Source organism: Anastrepha obliqua, chromosome 4 (assembly GCF_027943255.1).
Source record: "Anastrepha obliqua isolate idAnaObli1 chromosome 4, idAnaObli1_1.0, whole genome shotgun sequence".
NCBI classification, from domain to species: Eukaryota; Metazoa; Arthropoda; class Insecta; order Diptera; family Tephritidae; genus Anastrepha; species Anastrepha obliqua.
In genome coordinates, this window is record NC_072895.1 from 126,376,018 (window position 1) to 126,400,917 (window position 24,900).

General features: G+C 34.2%; 1 protein-coding gene across 10 annotated transcripts in view; it reads right to left on the reverse strand.

The window, feature by feature from the left end:
• Positions 1-24,900, reverse strand: part of LOC129246389 (SH3 and multiple ankyrin repeat domains protein 1) — an 82,159-nt gene that overhangs the window by 20,571 nt on the left and 36,688 nt on the right. The window lies entirely within an intron of this gene.

The following is a 24,900-nucleotide window of genomic DNA, read 5'->3' on the forward strand; positions in this document are numbered from 1 at the left end:
TTGAACTGACACGTCTTAAATGGATTAGAACAAAGCATGAAAATTATTAACAGGCAAGTTATATCGCTTGCTTACCGTAATGGCAATAGGATTTTCCTTTTTAATAACTATTTTAATCGTACGTGTGAGAAGATGAAACTTACTTACTATTCTGAATTCCAGTTCTTTTTTTAAATTTTATCTACAGATATTTGAGCGTTGTCAACTACTAAATTACAAAATTTCAATAGCTAATTATTAATTCATGAAGATCGAGATATTCAACTTCTGGGCTAAGGCAGTTTTTTCTCCACTTTGATGTTGAAAGCAAATAGTATGATTTTGATCATATAAAGGAAGCATCACGTTTCTCTGAGATCCGAGTACTTTCAGAATAGAACAGTTCTCTTCTCCTTCTCCGCATTTTCGCTCACGTAATTGTATGGGATGAGTGCACGATGGCACATAAAAAGTCACTGGAAGCGCTTGATAGGACATTACGAGATTTACGTAGTAAAAATGAAATGTTAGGTCGGGCCTTAGTGCTGCTGGCAGGTGACACTGCCTGTTATTCCTCGAGCAACTGTAGCAGATGAATTGGCTGCATGTTTGAAATCATCATATTTGTGGATACATGTTCAAACACTCAAACTAACTAGAAATGTACGTGTTCTAATGCAAAATGATCCATCAGCTGCTGAATTTTCACAGCAATTATTGGATATTGGAAATGGCAAATTCGATAATGTCGATAATTTAACTAGCTTAATAACTTTACAACCAAACTTTTGTCAAATAAGTCAAACGAAAGAACAGTTAATTCAAAGTATTTTACCAAATTTGCCTCAACATTACAAATATCATGATTGGCTTAGTGACGAGCCATCATGGCTGGCAAAAATAGAGATGTGAATGAAATGAATGCGGCTATTTTGGCTAACATACCAAGTCCAGAACAAACATATCGATCCGTTGACACTGTTACAAATCAAGATGATATTGTAAATTATCCCACTGAATTTTTGAATTCCCTTGATTTGCCTGGATTACCGCCACACATGCTAAACTTGAAAATAGGAGCACCGATTATTATGTTGAGAAACATAAATCAACCACGACTATGCAATGGCTTTCGATTAACAGTTAAGAGATTGATGAATAACGTCATTGAAGCAACAATTTTGAATGGAAAATACTCTGGTGAAGACGATTTAATACCGCGAATACCAATGATACCATCGGATATGCCGTTTGAATTCAAACGTCTTCAATTTTCTGCTCGCCTTGCATTCGCGATTACTATTGATTACTATCAATTTGTGGTATTGATTTAGAATACACGTGTTTTTCTCATGGCCAACTTTATGTTTCATGCTCAAGAGTTGGTAAGCCATCGGTATTGTTCATTTATTCAACAACGCATGGAAAAACGAAGAATATTGTATACCAAAGAGCATTACAATAAAAAAAGTAATAAAGTAAATCACATCAAACGTTTTTTAATTGCTACTACTATTTAAAACTTCTTTCATTACTATTCATGCGCGAGAATTTTTATAAAAAACACACAGTATTTTTCGGCTTAATTTAATTAATTAATCTAGATTTTTTTAAAGACGACCAGCGGAACGGGCGGGTTTTCGCTAGTATATGTATAAACACACTTAGCAAAAATGTTTTTGAGTCAGCAGAAGTATTATATAATGAATCAGATCACATAATAACAATAAAGTTAACAAAAATATGTAGTACTAAATATATATACATATATATATAATTGGCGCGTATACCCTTTTTGGGCGTTTGGCCGAGCTGCTCCTCCTATTTGTGGTGTGCGTCTTGATGTTGTACCACAAACGGAGGGACCTACAGTTTTATGGAGACTCCGAATGGCAGATGAATGCATACATTAAATTTGATTGTTAACCTATAAAAATATGCTAAAACAATGTACAGTTTTAACTTTTGATATTTTGTCTGCGATGAATCTTCTTGTGGAAATGCCCATGTGTAGTTTAAATTTGATTTGCTAGTCAATTAGTTATTCGGACTCGTATGGGTGCCATTGTGCATGGGTGCTTGGTTGCTTGGCTTAACATACACATGTGTATGTATGAATACATTTATATGACAGCCCCACTGATGAAACCGACAATTTTCCAATAAAATCTGAATAATTCTTAATCACCAACAACAAACAGATAACAACAGCAATTGCTAGCGAGAATATGCTGCAAGAGCTAATCGCACATCTCATTTGTATATTAGTAGGTAAGTTTGGAAGGTACATACGAGGTGTGTTCAAAAAGTATCGCGAATTTTGTGTTTTTTTTCAAAAATTATTTATTTATTCATTAATATCTATTTTGTCCCCTTCAAAGTAAAACCCATGAGATTTTATGCACTTGTGCCAACGTTTTTTCCTATCTACGAAGCATTTCAAAAAATATTTTTTTTTATCTTGTTCCGCTCCTCCTTCGATGCCGTCTTTATCTCGTCAATCGTAGCATAGCGTCGACCTTTCATGGGCCTCTTCAGTTTCGGGAACAAGAAAAAGTCACAGGGGACCAGATCTGGAGAATACGGTGGCTGTGGCATCATTAGTGTGTTGTTTTTAGTCCAAAAGTCGCGTACAAGCAACGATTTGTGAGCAGGGGCGTGATTGTGAAGCAAGAGCCAATTTTTGTTCTTCCACAAATCCCGGCTTTTCTGGAGGATTGCTTCGCGCAACTTGCGCATAACTTGCATTTAATATTCCTTATTGACCGTTTTACCCTGTGGCAAGAACTCATGATACACAACGCCCCTGCAATCGAAGACATCGGTAAGCAAAACTTTTACATTCCACCGAGCTTGGCGCGCTTTTTTCGGTCTTGGTTTGTGCGGCAGCTTCCATTGAGATGATTGAGCTTTGGTTTTCACGTCATAACCATAAACCCACGATTCGTCACCAGTTATGACCCCCTGGAGCAAATTTGGGTCGTCGCGGACAGAGTTCAACATCTCATTAGCAATGTTCATGCGATGCTGCTTTTTGTTAAACTTGAGCAGTTTTGGTACGAATTTTGCGGCGATCCGTCTCATGCCTAAATTATTGAAAAAAATCGAATGATACGAGCCAATCTATATGTCTAGGTCCTCAGCAACTTCTCGGCACGCTTTCGTCATTCGCATCTTCTTGGCCTTCTGAGAACATTTTGTACCACTGATTTGGTCCAAAGTAGTTTCACGTGCAAGCAAATCAGCTGTCAACAATTAACTGAACATTCAAAATGGCCGAACTCGTCCGCATGAGTGAAAGACATGAGTACCAACATATCGCCACAAAAAAATCGAAATTCGAATATACGTAACCTGCGAAAATTCAAAATTCGCGGTACTTTTTGAACCCACCTCGTACATATATGTATACGTATATAGAAAACGGAACGAAGGGGGAATATACGCAGCAATAAACTGAACTAGTTCGTATACTGTTCATAAAACCTCTGTGGAAGTTATTACTTTATAGGAAAATTCCTATCAACTATTCATTCTGCAGGGTATCAACCATAGGATGGAATAGGATATTTAAGTACATACTTTAAGTAGTAATCATTGCAGGATACGCACCACAAAGCCTAGCACAATTCACTCCTACAAATTAACAAAATACAAAGCCAACAATGCTCCACATTTATATAAATCAACACAAATGGAGCAACGGAAAGGCGGCAAAATATATAAAACTGTGATAGTTAAAAACTACAACTGGAATTGGAGTACAAAGTATTTGTCGAGACACCTTGGATTGAATACACCATAACTGGAAGCAACCGCAATAACAACAATACATACAATTACTTATATTTTTACACAAATACATACCTACACATATAAAGAGTTATATATACATAGTTCTCATCAGCGGAAAGCTGCGAAATGCCCCTACTTTCGTCTGCACACAAGTATTTACTTATAAGGATGGCAAGAGGGCGTCAAGGCATGCCAATTGATCCAATATGCTCAGGGGCGATGCAGCAAACAAGAAATTTGCAAAAGCAAAATAAAATAGCATTCGCAGCCTTAAAACAAAGCAAAAACAGCCACTCCAACAGAAAACAGCAACGGCAAATGTAAGAGGACAGCCAACAGGCAAGACGTGCAGGTATTAAAATATATATAAAAAGAAATAAAACAGATAACAACAACATTTAACAATGCAACATGCAGACAAACAAAATTTTGCAATTAGTGGCAGAATTAAATGCGACATCACCAAGAACTGCAACAACAAACAGCATGGCTATGGATGGCGTTCGGGAGCTGGGGAAGGTCTAGCCACCTTTAGCAGAGGTCATTAACACGTCGTGTTTGTAGAAGTGGTTAGAAATGTTTGAAACGAAAGCTCCTATGCTTGAAAAATGATACTAGCCGAAAACGTTGATAGACGAGTTGTTATTTAACAAAATGATGTGTAATCATTATTAAAAAAAGTAAGAAATAAGTATATATTATATATCTTTTTGACGTGATAACGTCTTATAATTCGATTTAGCCGGCTGCACGCACGAAAAAATGTGTCGTTATCTTGCTCATTCGTCGTTATCTTGCTCAACCGTCGTTACCTTTGGTCGCTACCTTGCTTGAACTGCAAGCGAAACGAACGACAAAGAGCACAATCGGCCCCCGCATTCGGCAACGTTCGACATCTGGCTCTCTCCTACTTGAATGAGCATATATATGCATGTATATGCGCATATGTATATAAATTTACATATTTGTATTTGCATATGCCTTCTTATTGATTATTATTAATTTGATTTACTTGAAGAATTTAAAATAAAACCAAGTGTATTATCATCATCCTTACCGTTGCTTTAATGTTTTTATTATTACTTTATTATTATATATGAAGGATATATGATTACTATATATGAATGTATATTATTATATATGAAAATGTATGGTAATATTTCCCATATACCTTATAAGATACAGCTGTTGTCAGCTAATTAGAAATGTCCCTTTTGATAAACGCTTGATGAGCATAATATTAAACTGTTTAAATTTATCGTTATTTTTTCTCTTAAAATCATTTGCATTGCTTTTGTTACCCTATCTACTACCCAATGCGCCTAGTTTTGTAGTTGTGAAATTGAAGTACCGTTAATATTATCCAACGCAGTGCATGGTATACTTAGTTCAAGGTAAATAAACTGAGACGAGTAATTAGAAACAGTTGTTCAATGGAAGCATATTCGGCAAGTTGTGTTATTTTAATAGTAATATAATCGACTTTTTGGTCTGTATATATTTTAAATTGGTTGTTTAAAAGCAACTAAACTATTCGTCTTCAAGATGTGTAATGGGAAAGAGCAGCAGCTGTACACCTGCCCTGCGGAGCTCCATTTTTGACCTTCGTAAAGCTGGAAAGTCGTACAGTGAAATCTCTAAGCAAGTCAAATGCTCAAAAAAATGGTTTTTAACACCTTAAAGCGTATCCAACTTTTTAAGACTGTTGACAATGTTCCACGTACGAAAAGGCCCCGGAAAACTTCAGCAGAAATTGACCGCAAGATAGCAATCATCTCCAAAAGAGACCCAAAAAAGACTTCCACTGACATCCAACGGGAAATCCAAGATCAATATAATTTCGAAATATCCAAGAGGACAATTGCTCGGCGTCTGGTCGAATCTGGAGTGCATGGCAGAGCAGCACGCAAGAAGCCCCTTCTAACCAAGATACAAAGGAGACGGCGAGTAGTCTTTGCGAGATCTCATTGGTCATGGACTCCAAATCAATGGAAATATATCGTTTGGAGCGATGAAACCAAGATAAATCGCATAGGCCCAGATGGTAAAAGGTATGTTCGACGGCCAATCAACCCAGAATTCAATCCTCGCTACGTTTCACGGGTAGTGAAGCATTGTGGAGGATCAATCATGGTGTGGGGATGTTTCTGGTGGAATGGTGTTGGCCCAATCCATAGGATTGATGGAATTTTAAATAAGGAGAAATACGTCGATATACTAAAAAATGTAATGTTGCCGTGGGCTGAGGAAAATTTGCCTGTTATATGGAAATTTCAACAGGATAATGATCCAAAGCACACGGCAAAGTTGATGAAACAGTTTTTCAACGAAAATTCCATCAATGTTTTGGAATGGCCATCATCCAGTCCGGACTTAAACCCAATAGAGCATCTCTGGGGCGACGTTAAAGAAGCCGTCCTTTTTGCCGAAGTAAAAACGGCATGGCAAGCAATACCTGTGGCGCGCTGTCAGAATCTCATTACATCAATGCGCAATCGATGTGAGGCAGTGTTGAAGCAAAAGGGTTTGGAACCAAATACTAACATAATCTTTATGTTGATCTGATAATACATTACTGTTTCTAATTAGTTGCCTTATCCAAATCGTGCATTTCACATGCTTTAAAAAAAATATATATTTAATAAAAAATTACAATTAAATTGTTTTCCACTAGTTTTTAAGTTTATCATATGTTTAAATAGAATTGGCAAAAAGTTATGAAAATACTGTCAACAGCTGTATGTTGTATACCAATATATGTACATACATATATGTATAAACATGCATACATACATATACTTTGGTGCAATTTTCATAGTCTAATGTACAAATGTCCTATGCCAAAACATATAAATATGCATATACATACATATACAATTTCGCGCAATTTTCAAACAAAAAGAATAAATCTATACGTAAAGATGCATACAAAAAACATATGGACATATCAAATGTACGAATCTATTCTGTACGCAAGCAAATGTAAGCTAAGTGCTTGAACTGCACATCTGGCTCTGTTTTACTTGACTTGTTGACTTATTAACGTCTGATGCACAATCGAAATTGAACATATCTTTCATGAATTTGATAAATGTTTCGTTGTTTTTTACGTATATTTTGGTATAAGAGCGATTCCCCCAAACTCTAGTGGATGTTTCACCCAAGCTGTTTTGTTATGCACCAATGCGATCGAACCAAATCGTATCCTAAGAGTCGCTATCGCTGAAACTCCATCGCTAAAAATCTCCAAATTAAATTTAGCACTATTTTCAATTCTAGCTCAAAACAAAAATGTAAAACTGTTTTTAGCAATTTTAATTGAATGAATTAATTTAATTTTTAGCGATGAACCAAATGAACTGGATAATATACATATGTAAGCTGTTTTTATATGTCATATAGGTACAATTCCAATTTACTTAAAAAACTGTGGCGACGAAAAAAATGCTGCTAAAAAATAACTCAACAAATATAGATAATTTGTATAACGTTGGTTTTATAAAAGCCAAATTTGACATTGTCGTCTGCGGAGGATAAAAAAGACAGAATCGCATTTAAGAAAACACCCTTAACGTTCGAAAACTTTTAGTGTTTAGAAATTTAGAGTTTTAGCGATGGCAAATGCTAGAATCCGCTAGTAGCTCTGCTTATGGACTCATGGTGGCAAAATTTCTTATAAATTGAGCTAAAACGTATTGAGAAAATCAAAAATCAAAAAAGCAGTATAGGATTGTTAGACTTTTTGTCTTATGAATAAACAAAGATAAAGAAAAAAACAATTCCAAAAACCTATGGAAAGCCAAACTTGCAAAGGTTATTGTACATTCCTACATAAGTAGGTGCATTGAGACGCTAATGTTCTGGATAATACAATAAATTTAAATTTTTAATTTTCTGATTTATAGAGTTGGGTGATCTACTGTTTTGTATGATCATTAACAATTATTAGGGTTTTGAGCCCCTGGCTCGAACGGAGTCCAACAACTTTCATACAATGGAAGATAAATAGTCTTATGAAATAGATAAAATATATACGACAACTAAATGTAAAATAATCTTCAAATGCCATGGTACAAGGCCACTTTTAATTAATCTTGATCTATACTATTATTTTATATAAAAGGGTTTGTGTGACCTGTTTTACAAAGGTGACGAGTTTTTAAACTAAAGGAGCCCGTACATTGTATAGTTTCTTTTAATATTTCTTCTCTCATTTCGAATTGCTCGGGGAGAATTTGAGTTGTTTACTTTTGTTACTTGGCAAGCCATTATATTCGGGGTCATAAGTTATTTTTAATTTGACAGTTTTACATAAACCCAATTGGCATTTTCAACAACTTCAAAATTGGATTGTAATGAAGAGTCAGCATATTCATGGTTTAAAAAGGCTTTCTTAACGTTACTTTTCTCTCCGAGAAAGGTTCCAAGCCATATTGCCATTTGGATGATTCTCTTCCACTTTTCCCTGGGCCAAATATATGTAGATGTATTTGTGCACAGTTTGATTTGAACTGACTTTATGTACAGCCGGTCGTCGATAACACCATGAGAGTATACACCTACTATTTATTTATTTATTTGTTTACAAGAAATATAATTATCATTATATTGCACATTTAAGGTAACTGGAGCAAAGGATATCGACATACACCTACTATTTCAATTGCTTTGTAACCCTCAATCAAAAAGGTAATTTTGTATATCTTCTCTTTCCGCTTCTTTGTTGCCCTCAGATGGGTAGCTATCTCAGGTAGTTCCGCATCGCTTCCATTGCTTTAGGAGCAATTGTTGATCACCGGTTCGCGCTATTTTGACAACTGTATTACGACTAATTATATTGAATGAAATTATGTGTAATCATCGTCAATTGAATTCACTTTTTGCGTTCTGTTTAAAATTGGCACAAATGTTAGTAAGTTTGCCCCTATGAATACGAACAACTAAGTGGTAATCAAATGCATGTGTATTTAAATGAAATATCCCCGATAATTTACTTCGTATACACTTCTACGTGTGTACATATTTATATGCTCATGTATTTAGAATTTCAATTGCAATTTAGTTGTGTGGGTACTGTACAATGGAGGTGGTTAGAGTAGAAAGCTATTACTTGCTGTGATGCAAATAGTGTGACATATGGAAGTTGGTTTATGTATACGTATGATACTTGATACACATGCAGGTACATACGTGCATATATTCCTCTTTTATGGATATATGTATCTATAGTTTTGTGCCGTCCCCAATGAGAGATGGTTTTTATGAGAATGCGCTTGGAGGTGAATTCGCATTCTACGGAGGGGAGTTGAGTTAGTTGAAGGAATTGAGAACGCTTTATAACTAATGGTCCTATTATTTTAACTGTTACTCTTCTAATTGGTAATGCTCTAAAGATATCTGATGTGGAATATTGAAGTAAACGAACACGAAACTTTGCTGCTGTCACTCATAATTCACCCAATAAATATTATGAAAAATGTCATAAGCTGCAGAATGAGGGTACTTAAATAGATATGATACAAGTGTTTAAGCGCTAAATTAGTATAAGCTGCAGATTACCTGCTGAGCCAGCAGGGACTGACCAATAACACTATTTTTAATAAACATTAAAGCCGTTGAACACCACTTGACCACTTGTATGACCCTTTCCTGCCCTAAATTGGATGTTGTGCCGAATATTCAACATCACCAACATTCCTATACTTTTTAGAGGTGTATACCATATACACAAACAATACGTATGCCGTAGAACTACTACTTTTAGTTCTGAACAAACCAACAAATACAATAGTTAGTTTTGCAGCTCAACCAATTCGCTTTTTATACCATATATGTACATATATATATATATATATGTATGTATATATATGTATATATATACATTTTTTTTGGCTTAAAAACGAGTATTTCGAGTGATAGTTTCATATTCCGATGTCCTTCTTCAAAAGATCATTTGCTCCATCGTTCAACCACACTTTATTGCAAATGAAAATTTTATTTTCAATTTGGTGTTCGCCTAAAGAAACTTAACAAAAAAAACAAAAAGGAATACTGAATTATTCTTTCTTCAAACCATAATATAAGGGTAATAACTGGCTTGGCACCACTAAAACATGTTCCCTGAATCATATAGTTTCTAATGCGGATCGAGTTGTATTTAATTGTAATATTATAAGATTAATTGCGTAAACGGATCGCATATTTTAACCCACATATAGGCCGATAATTATTACAAGAATTCGCAAATATAGTAAACTATAAGGGCGACCTGTAAATTTAGCGCTTTTAAAGTTGTTTTAAAGACTTTTAATTAAATAATTATTTTTATAGATTCAGTGTTTGCAATTGGTACCAATCAACTTATTATCACACTAGTACGAGTCATTCGTCATAAGGTTAGTCATTCCACTTTAGTTCCGAGTTAAGGATGTTTATTCACTACATAGTTTGCATATATGTACTTATGTTTATTGCGTGCGTAGCATTTACGTACATCGTTTTGTTTAATCTAGGTGTAAATTATAAACATATTCGGTAGGCGGGAACTGTGTAATAGTTTACAACAATAATTTGTGCCTGTTCTAAAATTATCGAACATAATTCAAAGATATTTAAGCAACTTTAAGTGGACACATACATACATATAACCAAGTATTCTTCTGTGCAAGCATAGATGTTAATACCTGTCATCCAAATAGTTGGCTCACAACTTATTTCACTAAATTAATTCGTTTACAGTTATACTTTGCCCTAGGCATTTTTATAACTAAATACCATTAACAGTCATTCACACAAATGCGTGTAATATACATATGTACATACATCCATATGCATATTATTGTCAATGAATTGATAATCTTTATCGCCAGTTTCAGCATTTAGTAACTCATCGTTCGGCCTTCATTTATTTTTGCACTTGTAAACAAATATTTACCACTAGCGAAAACCCGTCCGTTCCGCTGGCCGTCTTTAAAAAAATCTAGATTAATTAATTAAACGTGGTTTTCTCTGGAGAAAAAATACTCACTTGTTGTTTGCTTGAAAATCAGATCAGGAAGAAAGTTTGAGCGCGTCGTTGTTCCGTTCTGCATTTGCATAGATGCGCTCCCCTTTACACATAAACAACAACATCAATCGTATGATACATACACTTCGTCGTGTACGAAAAAGCGGAGAAGGAGAAGAGAACTGTTCTATTCCCCTCCGCTTTAACCCGGCTAATTGTTCAGGTGCAAATGACTTTTTTGCGTGAAGTCTGATATAAAATAAGTTCTATTTGCTTTTCTTAAATTTATATAAACTTTTCCAGGCGAAGTAAAAAAACTAACATATATGTATTTGCTTCAACCGTATATTTGTGAGTACACAGGTAATACGTAGAAAACGGATCACCAATCACGCCGGCAATGATACAATGAATTTTTCACTATAACTGACTTCAGATTAACGTTTATATAATAAGCGTATATGGGCATTTTCACGGTAACGGACGCGACATTTGTACGCTTTTAAGTGCGTCCAAAACAATGAAGACAAAGTAAAAGTTTATATATATTGATATTGTTTTAAAGGGCTGACGAAGTGCTAGATTTTAATATCTACGGGAAAGATCTTTTACAAATAAGTACGTAGTTATAAACAATTATAAAGTGATACGGACGCGACAAAAAATAGAAGTTTTTTTGAGGCGCATTCAGAAATATACAAAATTCAGCAAATTAAGGATTTTTATATATATACAATATATATGTTAATAAATGCGAACAGATGACTGTTATTCGTAGGTTTATGAAATATGATAATTTTCTCTTCGTTTTTTTTAATTAAGTATAGAAGAAATACGGACGCGACATAGCGGACGCGACATAGCAGACGCGACAAAATTTTCCATGAGCTAGGAAATAGAATTTTTTTTCATTATAACACTTCAATTTTATTGAAAATAAAAACTCAAGTAATATTACAGTAAAAATGACTTAAAAAATTAAGAAGAAAGTTATTAGTTTTTAGGATGGTCTATTTTAATTATTTTCTTTAATGAATAGGCCGTCCGAGCAACTTCAATACATTTACTGTCGAAATATGAAAACCAATGCATACTTTTAACTCCTTTGATATTTGGAACATTTTGCCATAACTCTGACAGTTGATTAGAAAAACTATCAATTTGTGTTCCAGAGATATACAAAATTTTAACTCCATCAATGTTGTTCTTAGCACATTCATAGAAGCATAAGGCATCACCGAGAATGATATTTCTTGCTTTAACGATTTGCCAGACTTTTCGTTTAACTACGGCACCTATTCCGTCTACAGCACCTTTGCCATGTGAAGTGGCGAAAAAATTCCACTCTAAGATTCCGCAATGAAATTCAGCTGCAAGTCTTGGAATACTAGAAAGAATAAATTTATTTTTGAATTGGGAAGTGCTTCCATCAGAGAAAATATAAATACTGGTAACTCCTTTGTACTGGTTTTGTAAGATATTGATAATTTTGGAAATAAAGCAGTAAACGTCGAATTTACTATCTATCACTGATAACAGCATAGGACTTGGTTTCACCAAGAACCCAAGCTACGCACGTAAACACTGTTACACTTGGTTATAACTAAAGTGGGCATCTTGAATTTCGTTTTGGCATGCCAAGCGATAATTTTCAGCTAAATCAACCTGAATAACAATTTCATTAGCTGCTACATTTTTTTTTTAATTTCAAAGTAATTTTGTTGGTGACGTTTAATAAAACAATGCATTTTAAAATGCTGGTAGCTGAATCTCTACATCATGAATTAAGTCGCTTAAAGGACCAATAGTGTAGTTTAAAGTTATGCGATCGTCTACTTTTCTCCACTGTTTTCATTTGATTTGCGTATCAAATTGATTAATAAACTGTATTGGAACTAGATCGACTTTAATATCGCGTACACAGCTGTCACAAGTATTAGCCATGTACTTTTCATTCATAACGTCGCAGCAAACTGATGTAAGAAATAAATCAGCTTTGGCAGGAATCTGCGGTATAATCTTTGCACAGCCTTCTAGTAAAAAAATAAAATTTGCATGGTACTTACAGATACACATATTGTGTCGTAAATTATTGATTAACTGAATGTAAGTTGGCTTAGAACGAATAAAAATAGTTTTGCAGACTTTTTCCTCGGCATATTCGACTTTGAAAAGTTGATATGCTTCTGTTAAGGTCATAAGCATAAAACGTTTTGAGACTACTTTCCCATTGATTAGCATTGTATCCTTTCTTCCAGGAGCTTGAACGCTGATTCCATCTTGCAAAAAGAATTTTTCCATTAATTTTTCACGCATCAGGCTTTTTGATGACTTGGTAGTATTTTCATCCATCGTTTCTGTTGGCCTAAGATATTTATTGCATAAAGATTTGAGGATAGCTATTTTTCTATTCAGGTTTTTAGGTAACGCTCGCTCAACTTTTTTTATTGCTTTTCCCATCGTTTGCTTACAGCTGTAAATTTCGCAATTCAAACTATCAATATTATTTACGCTCTTTTTTGCCGCAAAACTTGCTGCCTAACACGGTCCTTTTCTTTCTTCTGTTCTAATAAATTGCTATCACTTTTCAGTTTTCGCGATAATCTTTTTCGGTACTCTTGCTTTCGTTCAGCTTCTTTCTTCTTGTATTCCTGCCATTTCTCGACGTTTTCTTTCATTTTCTCTCTATATTTCGTTGTTATTGCTTTTCTTGTTTCTTTTGCCGTTTTTGCCATCTATAAAGTTTTAATCTTGTGCAATCTCTACGACTTTATTTAAAATTTAAGGTTCGCGGTAACGGACGCGACGAATTTCAAACACCAATAAATTTTATTAATCGTTTTTGTGGAGAGTCAATGGCTACTTTTCTTAAGTGAAATAAGTTATTTGCTTAAAGTCTGGAAGCAATTTATACTTCAACACTTTTTGCACTAATGAGAATAATAAATGCTATTTTTCGGTAACGGACGCGACATACGAATATAAGCAGAAGTAAATAATAAAAAAAAACTACCGCTATTCGATCTCCACTAAGTCTCTCTGCTTGTTAAACATTATGTTACTATCAGTAGAAGATTTTTAAATTATAAAAACATCATAGTATTGCTTTGAATAAGGGAATATTACAAGGAAAAAAGTTGGTATATTTGGTCAAAAGAGTTAGATTTTTGTAAATTTGGTATATTCGTTGCATATTTCGGCTCAAAATTAAAAGAAAAGAAAAATTCTTTTATATTTATAAAGTAAACACATTTGAGATTTATTATTCATAAACAAAAAGTTTTCAGGAACAGTTTGAGTTTTGCACTCGTGGTTGACCTTTTTGTGAAAATGCCCATATGTAACATTTTAAAATTTTTTAGAATTTTTTTTTAATTTTTAATAATAAGTGGTCTTCCTCTTTCTCTTTCTCTTCCTTTTCCACTTCCTCTTCCTGTAGCTATTCCTTTTCCTCTTCCATCTCCAGCTCCATCTCCTTTCTCACTTAAAAGCTTTCATCAACAGCTTCCATCTGATACCCATATTGTACAAACACATCCAAGGGTACCTTGGTCCACCTTTTCGGCTATATCTCGAGACCCTGGTCACTCAGAGATCTAAAAAATACTCTGTATTAAAGCACTCATCAGTAGCTTTGATTTGATACCCACAATGTAAAACACATCCTAGGGTTACCCGGGTCCTCGTTTTGGTCTTCGGCAGCGCCACCTGGTGGCGAGTGGAATCAATAAGCATATTATACTAACCTTCACCGTGGAAAAATATATATATATACCAAATTTCATAATAATCGGCCCAGACACACACGACCAAAATGTATTCAATTCTAATGAATGCTGTGTGCGGTACAAAAAATACGTGCGGCAAATAGCAAAAACACACTCACTTAACCGACGCACCGCACACACACGCGTTATCAGATTTCAACCAAACTTCACAGAAACCTTTGCCAAAGCAACACCAACAATGTGTGAAACTTTCATTGTTTTCTTTACACGCGTTGCTAAGATTACCCCGGACAAATGCACACTTTTTTCGGCTTAATTTTTATATATATAGAGATAAGGAGTTGGTCGCTAAATAAAGGTTGTGTAAATATACGAAGCGATGACATCCAGTTTCTACTATTGTCAAAGTCACGATCAAAATTTCTTCTTTTCTAATAATTCAAATTGCGATGCAATGTTAAATTACAGGAAAACCTTAAAACTCTGTATATATTTAATGGATTTTAATATACAGTTTATATAGAGCATTTGTTTGCTCTAATGAGCAGATTTTTGTGAGTAATTGAAAGAGGAGAGATGAATATATGCATGTGCATGTGGGCAGGTATGCGAATATATTATATGTAGAATGAAGTGAGGACTGAATTAAATTTGTACAGAACCACGTTTAAATAATTCTATCATCCTATTTGTAATAGTAAGGTAACTGTTAAATTAACTTTTATTGAAATACTATTTTTCATTATTTATAAATTATAGTATATTCAATGTTTATGGAAAAATTAAACCATGGTGAAGTTTTGTTTATTGGATGCTGTTATGTAGACTGTTTAAATTAGATGGACAGCAAAAAATATTAAATGGGTAGAGAGACGTGAACTAAGAATTGGGTGTAGAATAGTTTACACGCAGAAACAGAACAGAGCACAGAGAACGTTAATGAATATTTAACGTTCTCTGCAGAGCAGTTGTACGAAAATGTGTCAAAAGCAAAGAAAATCAATAGAATCAAGCCACAAACTCTCTAAAGCCTGAACTTACTCAGTTCTTAGCGTTTCTCTTGACAATCATTCAATGAATGATGGAGAAGAAATTGGAAGTCAATGAATGTGGTAAAATAAACATAATATACTGTTACATATGTATGTGTGTACGTATACAACGAATATATATAAACCAATGTAGCGCGTGAGCCAAATATGTTGGCGTGTTAAGGCAACGCAGCGGACGCAGGCGAGTGAGTGGGATAACCGGTTGTATGTACTTGCAGAAGCGGACGTATTCGCAGCGCGTCAAGCTTTCAGTTTGAAACGCCGTGAAGAAATTGTGACAAGCATATATACATATATGTATGTGCATATACATATGTATTGATGTGAATGTACATACATGTTTCGGAATGTAAACAGTCTGACGAAGAAATAATAGTTATTTTTGTCCGAAATTCACAAAAATCTATACAAGTTTAAATCCTACTGTGCTAATTTGTCGCACAGCTTATCAAATATTAATTAAAAGCTTCACTAAAATCAGCTGTATTAACTTGTAGTAAGCATTCAGTCTCTTGAAGCAAAAAACTTAAATAAAATTATTTTTTTATATTTTGACCCACTGAATTCCCTCATATATAGAGGTGTCAAATTGCCTACTTTAAACTTTGTATCTAAAATTCAATGGAATTTTATATGTTGACACATAGTTCATAAACATATATACATTCGTACGGGCTTTACGAGCTGCGACATGTGGTTGCTGAAGCTTTCCTAATCCACATATCAACTGAAATCCTAATGGGCCCAAGCAGCAACGCAAAATGTGAACTAAATTGTACCAGTACATGCATTTTTAAATGAGCTAACACGAAAACAAAAAATGTAAACATATACAAATGTGAATTTTTATAGGACAGCAAAAATTGATACTGCAATAAATAGTTTTAAGATATAAAAGTTTAAAACCAATTTGATATCACATTAGGTACTTAATGCTACATTGGTAACGAAAAGCAAAGGTAACATCTCAAATAACCGCATTCCCATTTTTAACCAGTTTTTCGTAGTAAAAATGGAAATTCAATTTAAAATAGTCGGCAAGAGATAATTAAAATGACAAGGCCGTGGTACTTATATACATATAGTATATATATGGTGTGTATGTATATACTAGGTATGTGTGTGGGTTTGTACGTATAGTGTTAGTTGTGCTGATATGCTGAACCCTTGTTATGAAAAAAGTCACTATTTTTGGTTAAATTAAGTCGCTTGTGGATAATAACCACGAATTTTGCATTTAGCTTATTTGATATTATGCAATACTATTATTATTTTACCCGAAAGAGGTAAATTATCTGACTGAAACAAATTTTACTGACTGATTTTGAAGAAAACTGAGCTAAGATAACATATAATTGCAATTTACTTTGTGGTGAGAAGACAGCTTTCGACCTTGCTTGATCTAACTGTCATTTCACCCTCGAAAAAAGTTAATTTAATGTTTAAAACTATATTTAAATTTCACTTTCCGTTTGTAATTTAATTTTTTTTGGTACCAAGACGGAAATTAAAAATCTTCAAGAAATGCAGCTATATAAAAATATTTTCCTTCAAGAAACACCAGCCCTCAAATATCATAAAATGGGTTTGTGCTCCAGTAAAAAAGTAAAAACCTGAAAACCTGTACAATTCTGTTCATCCACCCATATGAGTCAAATCCAGATTTAGTTTCTTTACTTCCATAGTCAATTTAGTACTATGTTTTAGTAAGAACCAGCTTTGACACAAATCTATTATATTCTTTTGTCGTGTGACAAATGCATGTTTATAAATTTGCATTGAAATATTTTTGTTTTTGTGTTAACTTTCAAGATTAAGAACGGCAGAAGAGCAAAGAGCAAGTAAATTTCGAATAAAGTTATGTACTTCATGATATATTGATACACATCTGTGTTCAAAATAATAGCAGCGCGACATATTGCAAAGCTTTAGTATGGATATTTTTTATGTCACAGTGAGACATAGTAAATTGAAAACTTTGCAGCCATTTTTCTCGCCATTTTGGTTTTTTGAAAATATTTTGTGTAAAAAACGTTTTAAAAAAACTGAATTTTTCACCAACTTCTCATATACTTTAAAAAAGAATTCAAAAAAAATTATATGCGCTAAACATCCCATTTTCATAAAAAGAATTACTATACCTTTGAAAGACAAAATAAAGGGTGTTTTTTTTAGAGGTTAGGTTTTCAAGATGAAATAAAACGTATATAATTTAATGTTATGGCCAAGAATTTAGCTTTATTATAAAGATAAGGGTTTGCCATTATGTTTTAGAAATGATTTCGGGCAAGTGGCCGCCGCGGCTGGCTCGAATAAATTCCAGCCGAGAGGCCCAATTTTCGACCACTTTTTGCAGCAATTGGGGCCGTATGTCAGCAATAACGCGCCGAATATTCTCTTCTAAGACGTCAATCGTCTCGGGCTTATCTGCGTAGACAAGCGACTTCACATAGCCCCACAAGAAATAGTCCAGCGGTGTTACATCGCACGATCTTGGAGGCCACGCCACAGGTCCACGCCGCGAGATAATGCGCTCACCAAAAGTTTCCTTTAATAAATCGATTGTTGCGTTGGCTGTATGGCATGTAGCGCCGTCTTGTTGGAACCAAAGGTCGTCCACATCAGCATCGTCCAATTCAGGCACGAAAAAGTCATTAATCATGGCTCTATAGCGCTCTTTATTGACTGTAACATTATGGCCGGCTTCATTTTTAAAGAAATATGGACCAATGATTCCCTCTGCTCATAGAGCACACCAAACAGTGACTTTTTGAGGATGTAACGGCGTCTCAGCAATGGCTTGTGGATTATGTTCACTCCAAATGCGACAATTTTGCTTGTTGACATACCCATTCAACCAAAAGTGAGCTTCATCGCTGAACAAAACTTTCTTGCGATGCGTCGCCCGAACCGAACCATTATTTTCGTAATAAATTTGCACTATTTGCAAACGTTGTTCAGGTGTAAGTCTATTCATTATGAAATGGCAAACCAAAATGAGCATAAATCAAGTGACAGCTGTCAAAAAGACCATCTACGAAAAAAGTAGTGCCAACTTGAAAACCTAACCTCTAAAAAAACACCCTTTAGTTATGTGGGTCATAGTGAAAGCGAGTGAGTGCTCGGGGCTCCGCTTGGGGAACCTAACTCTGTATCACAATCTCTTTTAATATCTTGGAAGTAAAACATTTTTATTAGGGGCACATTCGTTAATTTCATTTGGCACATTCGTTAATTTCTGTTTAATAAATATATAACCGGCTTATTTTCGACTACGATATGTATACATAAGTATGTATATACATATGCCCACATGCCCTCCACATAATCCATAATACATAAATTGCCTTGTATGGGGTAATAAGGGTACTCCTACATATTTGGCTTATGGTTGGACATTGTCTGTCGTCGTTTATTCTCATTTTTGGCGTCAGGAATTGTTTGCTATGCAAAAGCAAATGTGAATGCAAGTTTGCGATAATATGGCCGGCGGTCGTTGACTACAATGGCAATGAAAAATGTTCCGAATGTCATCATAAACTTTGACGGTGTATGTTGTCAAACAATTCGGTGTAAAAAGGAAGACTATACTGAGAAATAAGAGTTTAAAATTTTAAACTTACCACATTGGTCAGCCATGCACTTACATATGCACACATTTGTTCTAACATTCTATAGGTGGGAATATATGAGTACATAACTGTAATGCGTTCGATTTGTAATATAATATTACTAGCAAACCCGGCCCCCTTCGCTGGGCACACTAAAATAGAATAGATAGTTTAGAACAGAAAATATAAGATTTTCATATTATTTATTTCTTTATTCTTTATTCAAGCGCTTTGGCATAAACAATATTTTTTGTTTTTCTATTTGTTTTTGAGTAAATATAAAATATAAATTGAAAATCAGGAAAAAAGAAGATTGTTTTTAAATTTCAAATCAACGCATATGAATAAACAATCGTCTGTTTTCCTGATCATCCATGAATTTTTCGTTTCAATTTATATGTTTTATTAAGCATTGGAGCTTTTTTAACCATTATCCATTTATATTTTTCAAAAAAAAAAAACGAAAAAAATTTTTTTTTCCACGAACACATAATTTCATTCAGATTTCACATTAAATTCTAAAATTTCGTAAGAAATTATTCACTGTTCAAAAATCCACTCCAAAAAAATGCACAAACAATTTTTACATGTTGCACTTACGTTTTTTCCTTATGGCATCCAAATCAGAAAGAAATATTGACACATTGTAACTCACACTGTCAGTTTGACAATTCAGTTCCGCCCCAAGCGTTAAAAAAGTAAGCGATATTATGGCTGGTTCAAAAGAACGCTGCACCCGTTGCCAGTGCTCCGAATTACAACCAAACTTTACGAAACCCATTTTCAATACTTACTTAACAATGTGCGTAAGTTTGGTTTAATTCGGTTCAAAGACACGGCGGGTCCACGTTTTGGCATATATTTCGAGACCCTAATCATTAATAGATATGAAAATTACCCCGTATTAAAGCACTTATCAACAGCTTTCATTTGATACCCATATTGTACATACACAACCAAAGGTTACCCGGGTCCACGTTTTGACCTATATCTCGAGACCCCAGTCACGGAGCGGCATGAAAAATACTCTGTACTAAGGCATTCACCAACAGCTTTCATTTGATACCCATATTGTACATACACGTCCGAAGGTTACCCGGGTCCACGTTTTGACCTATATCTCGAGACCCTATCTACCAATAAGTATTCAAACTATACGGAAATCATCTTCAAAACCTCCTTAACAATGTGTGTAAGTTTGGTTTAATTCGGTTCAAAGACACGGCGGATCCACGTTTTGGCATATATTTCGAGACCCTAGTCATCAATAGGTATGAAAATTACCCCGTATTAAAGCACTTATCAACAGCTTTCATTTGATACCCATATTGTACAAACACATTCTAGGGTCCACGTTTTGGTCTCTATCTCGAGACCCTAGTCACGGAGCGGATGGAAATACTCTGAACTAAAGCATTCACCAACAGCTTCCATTTGATACCCATATTGTACATACACATCCGAAGGTTACCCGGGTCCACGTTTTGACCTATATCTCGAGACCCTATCTACCAATAGGTATCCAAACTATACGGAAACCATCTTCAATACCTCCTTAACAATGTGTGTAAGTTTGGTTTAATTCGGTTCAAAGACACGGCGGATCCACGTTTTGGCATATATTTCGAGACTCTAGTCATCAATAGGTATGAAAATTACCCCATATTAAAGCACTTATCAACAGCTTTCATTTGATACCCATATTGTACATACACAACCAAAGGTTACCCGGGTCCACGTTTTGACCTATATCTCGAGACCCCAGTCACGGAGCGGCATGAAAAATACTCTGTACTAAAGCATTCACCAACAGCTTCAATTTGATATCCATATTGTACAAACACATTCTAGGGTCCACGTTTTGGTCTCTATCTCGAGACCCTAGTCACGGAGCGGCATGAAAAATAGTCTGGACTAAAGCATTCACCAACAGCTTCCATTTGATACCCATATTGTACATACACATCCGAAGGTTACCCGGGTCCACGTTTTGACCTATATCTCGAGCCCTATTTCAAAAATAAAATATAATCCATGTTACTCGTGGATGATGTAGCTTTCGAATGGTGAAAGAATTTTTAAAATCGGTCCAGTAGTTTTTGAGCCTATTCACTACAACCAAACAAACAAACAAACAAAGTTTTCCTCTTTATAATATTAGTATAGATGTATGCATACACACAGTATGCACATGTGTGCATCAAACAAGAATTTCAACCAGTTTCAGGTTTTTATTTTTTGCGAACCAGCTTTTGTGTAAAAACGTAAATCAATTTTTACTCTTCACTTACCAATTAATCTTCATTATTTCTTTGGTTTAGACAAATTATCGCGTTAAAAGTAATCCAATAACTAAGCACTTCTTGTGATTTCATTTGAGAGCTATAAACTACAGTTTTGGTGTTTTCAAAATGCATACATACATACATATGTTCCATGAAACTAACGTCATAAAAAATATATACTTAGAGTTTTTGTGACAGTTGAATTTAATTCTTTTATTAAAAACGGCTGTGGGATTATCGAATAACAACGTGTTAGACTCGCGATTAAGTATTTTAGTCAACAATGCGAAATTTCGCTATAACAATCCCTTTTTTTTTTGCAAAATTCAAACCTCATCCATTGAATAACACGAAAATAAGATTTGGCAGCGGGAAAAGTTAAAGTAGACCCGAAAGTTATAGTGGGAGTTCTCCAATAGGCTAGGCTAATATTGTTGTTGTGGCAGCATAAGCATTCCATATATGTACATGCTTATCATGATTCAATTATTAAAGGTTTGCTCATTAGTGACATTCGATTTTTGACACTCCCTTACAAAAGGTTGTATTTAAGAAGGTGCATAAAGTGGAAAAAATTAAATCCTTTTTGTAAAAGTGGTAGCAAAAAAGTATTTTGTTACTTAAATGGAAACAAACTGCGAACGGTTAAAAAAATAAATTTTAATTAATATTTGAATGTAAATAATGGTATAGATAGAAGTTCTTAGCGGAAATTGTCAAGTCTAATATTAAAACAAGAAATATTATTTCACATAATCCAAGATTTTGTTTTTTGAATTAATTTTTAAATTTAAAACCGATCGCGAAGTTTCGCCAATATGAAACTATTATATTTTGTTAAAAATAAATAAATAATTGACACATACAATTCTGTTAGGTGTTTCGCCGAGATCCTCCTCCTATTTGTAGCGCGCGTTCCACAATTGCAGGGACCCACAGTTTTAAGCCGATTCCCGTAGATGGTTTTTTATGAGAAGCTTTATCATGCTGGTACTGTGCTTTGCTAAGCTTTCTCTGGACACTTCATAAATCCATTGGAAGGTGGGCTCATTGGAAACAAGTTCTGTCAATCCCAACTTTTTTATAATAAAGACTGCAATGTTATCGATTGCGTCGGGACTATCCAATTATTCTCCCTGCCGTAACTCTTTAGCAAACACTAGCTCTTTGCAAAACATGAATTCCGTCTAAATCACCACAGAAATAAAGCTTTTTAAATTCTCCATTAACCAATCTCAGATTTCGTCAATTACTCTATCTTGTCCTATGTATGTATTTCATGTCATACTACCATGGTCCTGAGCATACCGATGAAAACTATTTAGCGAGTTTTTGCTCGTAAGCAGACCATATTGAAAATGAAATGTTTTTGTACAAATTTTACTTTTCCTCCACTTTTACTCAAAATTTCTAGAGCTAGCAACCCAGTGTCTTTCTAAGGGAACCGATTTGTCAAGAGAGAACGAGAAAGCTGCTTACTGAGCAAACCTTTTATCATTGAATCATACATACCTATATAGTGTCTGGTTATAAACTCGTGTCGTTCGCGTCATAGATAACTAGATGTGAAACTCTTTAATTTTGAGAGAGAGCGCGCCCATGAACTTGTTTCACAACTTGGCAGCACTCACACATTATGGGATTTTGAACAGCTGATAGGCGAAATGGCAGACTGCCAGAAGAAACGCGCCAAAAATAACAGACGAAAACAGTTCGTTTTTGCTTAATGGAAAAATGACGTGTTGAAATGTTTATAATTATTTGTCTTAAAATTAATTCAATTGCAATGTAATAATTTGAATTTAAGTGAGTTTGCAGAATCCAAAGCTCATTATATCCTTTTCGACTTCTACTTTTAATTAGTCTTATGTACATAATGTAATTTTATTGAAAACTGTAAGTTGGTTTATGTAAATTTTTATATACGTAAATATTCTATGGTTGAAAAGCGTAGGTAAGGGAACTGAATTTGTGTTTGAGATAATTTACAAAAATTAAAGGTAATCTGCTTTAACTTATTCTGTTCGTTGTTTGAGAATTTTTTTTTTGTTACCCAATTTCCGTGTTATATTAAAAAATCGCAATAAGTCGTGTTTTTAATTATAACTTATGTTTTTCACGTTCATTACTTTATTATTATTAAATTACTTTTGTATTTTAAGTTTTAAATAATTTCATTTACATATAAATTTTTAAATTTTTTGCTTATTTATGTACATATTTCATACGGATTGTGCTTATTTTTAGTATATGTAGGTGTTTACGAGTGATATAAGGCTATTGGGCAACCGCACACTAAATATTAACCTCAATGGTGGTGTGGAAACTAAAAATACCAGACCTTTGGTTCAAAAATACCCAATTCATGTTTCTACCGGTGTGGCAATATTGGAAAATGTTATAAAAAATGCACATTTTTCAGCGCTCTCACGAGAAAAAGAGTTTCACATCTAGTTATCTATGGTTCGCGTAACGTTGTACCCAAGAATGATAGAAAGAAGATTGCGCCCATCAGAGAGTACGTGACGCCACGTTTGCTGAGTTGTGCAGTATTGCCAACCATTTGCTCTTCGCAATAAAGTTAGTGCTTTTTTATACTGAAAATGCGAAAATTTTAAAGTTTCGTGTTTGTTTCTTTTTTTTTTAATTTAAAGCTACCGAAACTTTAGGTTAAAAAAAACTATTATACATTATTATACAAAAGAAGGTTAAAAAAGGCCACTCTGAGAAGATTTTAGTGCTAATGAAAATTAGTTGGTTTTTATAAAATTTGATATTTTGAAAGTGTGAATTTAATTTTTTGCTCCTTTTAAGGTTATGGAAGAATATTAAATGCCCCTTTCTCAACTCTTCTTAAGATTGAACACTTTTTACACATTTTAAAAGGCGTTTGAATTTACTGAATGCGGATTAAAACCATAGAGGTGTAATCGTTTCTTCTGGCTATCAATTCTTAGTGGGACATAGGGCATCAAGAGGTGTATTCATTATAAAAATAAGCAACAAAATACTAGAAAATACTAAAGAAACCGTACTGACATTTTTACAAAAAGAGTACCTTATCTAGTTACATAACCTCAAATATAGCAAATACGTGGTTCCCTTAACAAAAGAGTCTCGCTTGACAAAAATAACTTATAAATTAAATTGTACATAAGCATAACACATTTATTAATATATAATAAAAAAAACGCACATTCTAAAGACAATTTGTCACGCAAACAAAGTTCTTTAAATGATTCAATAAAAATTTGTTGTGTTATTTTCTTTGAATGGGAATTTTAGTGCATTTTTATATCTAAAGGTAGGCAATACTGCAGTAGCGAGAGAGAGATTTGACTGCCGAAAGCAGAAGAACACCAACAACACCTGCAATCGCGGGCAATGCCACCAGATGTTAAAAAAAGTAAAGCTAAATAAAACTAAGTGAATTATTGAAGTAAT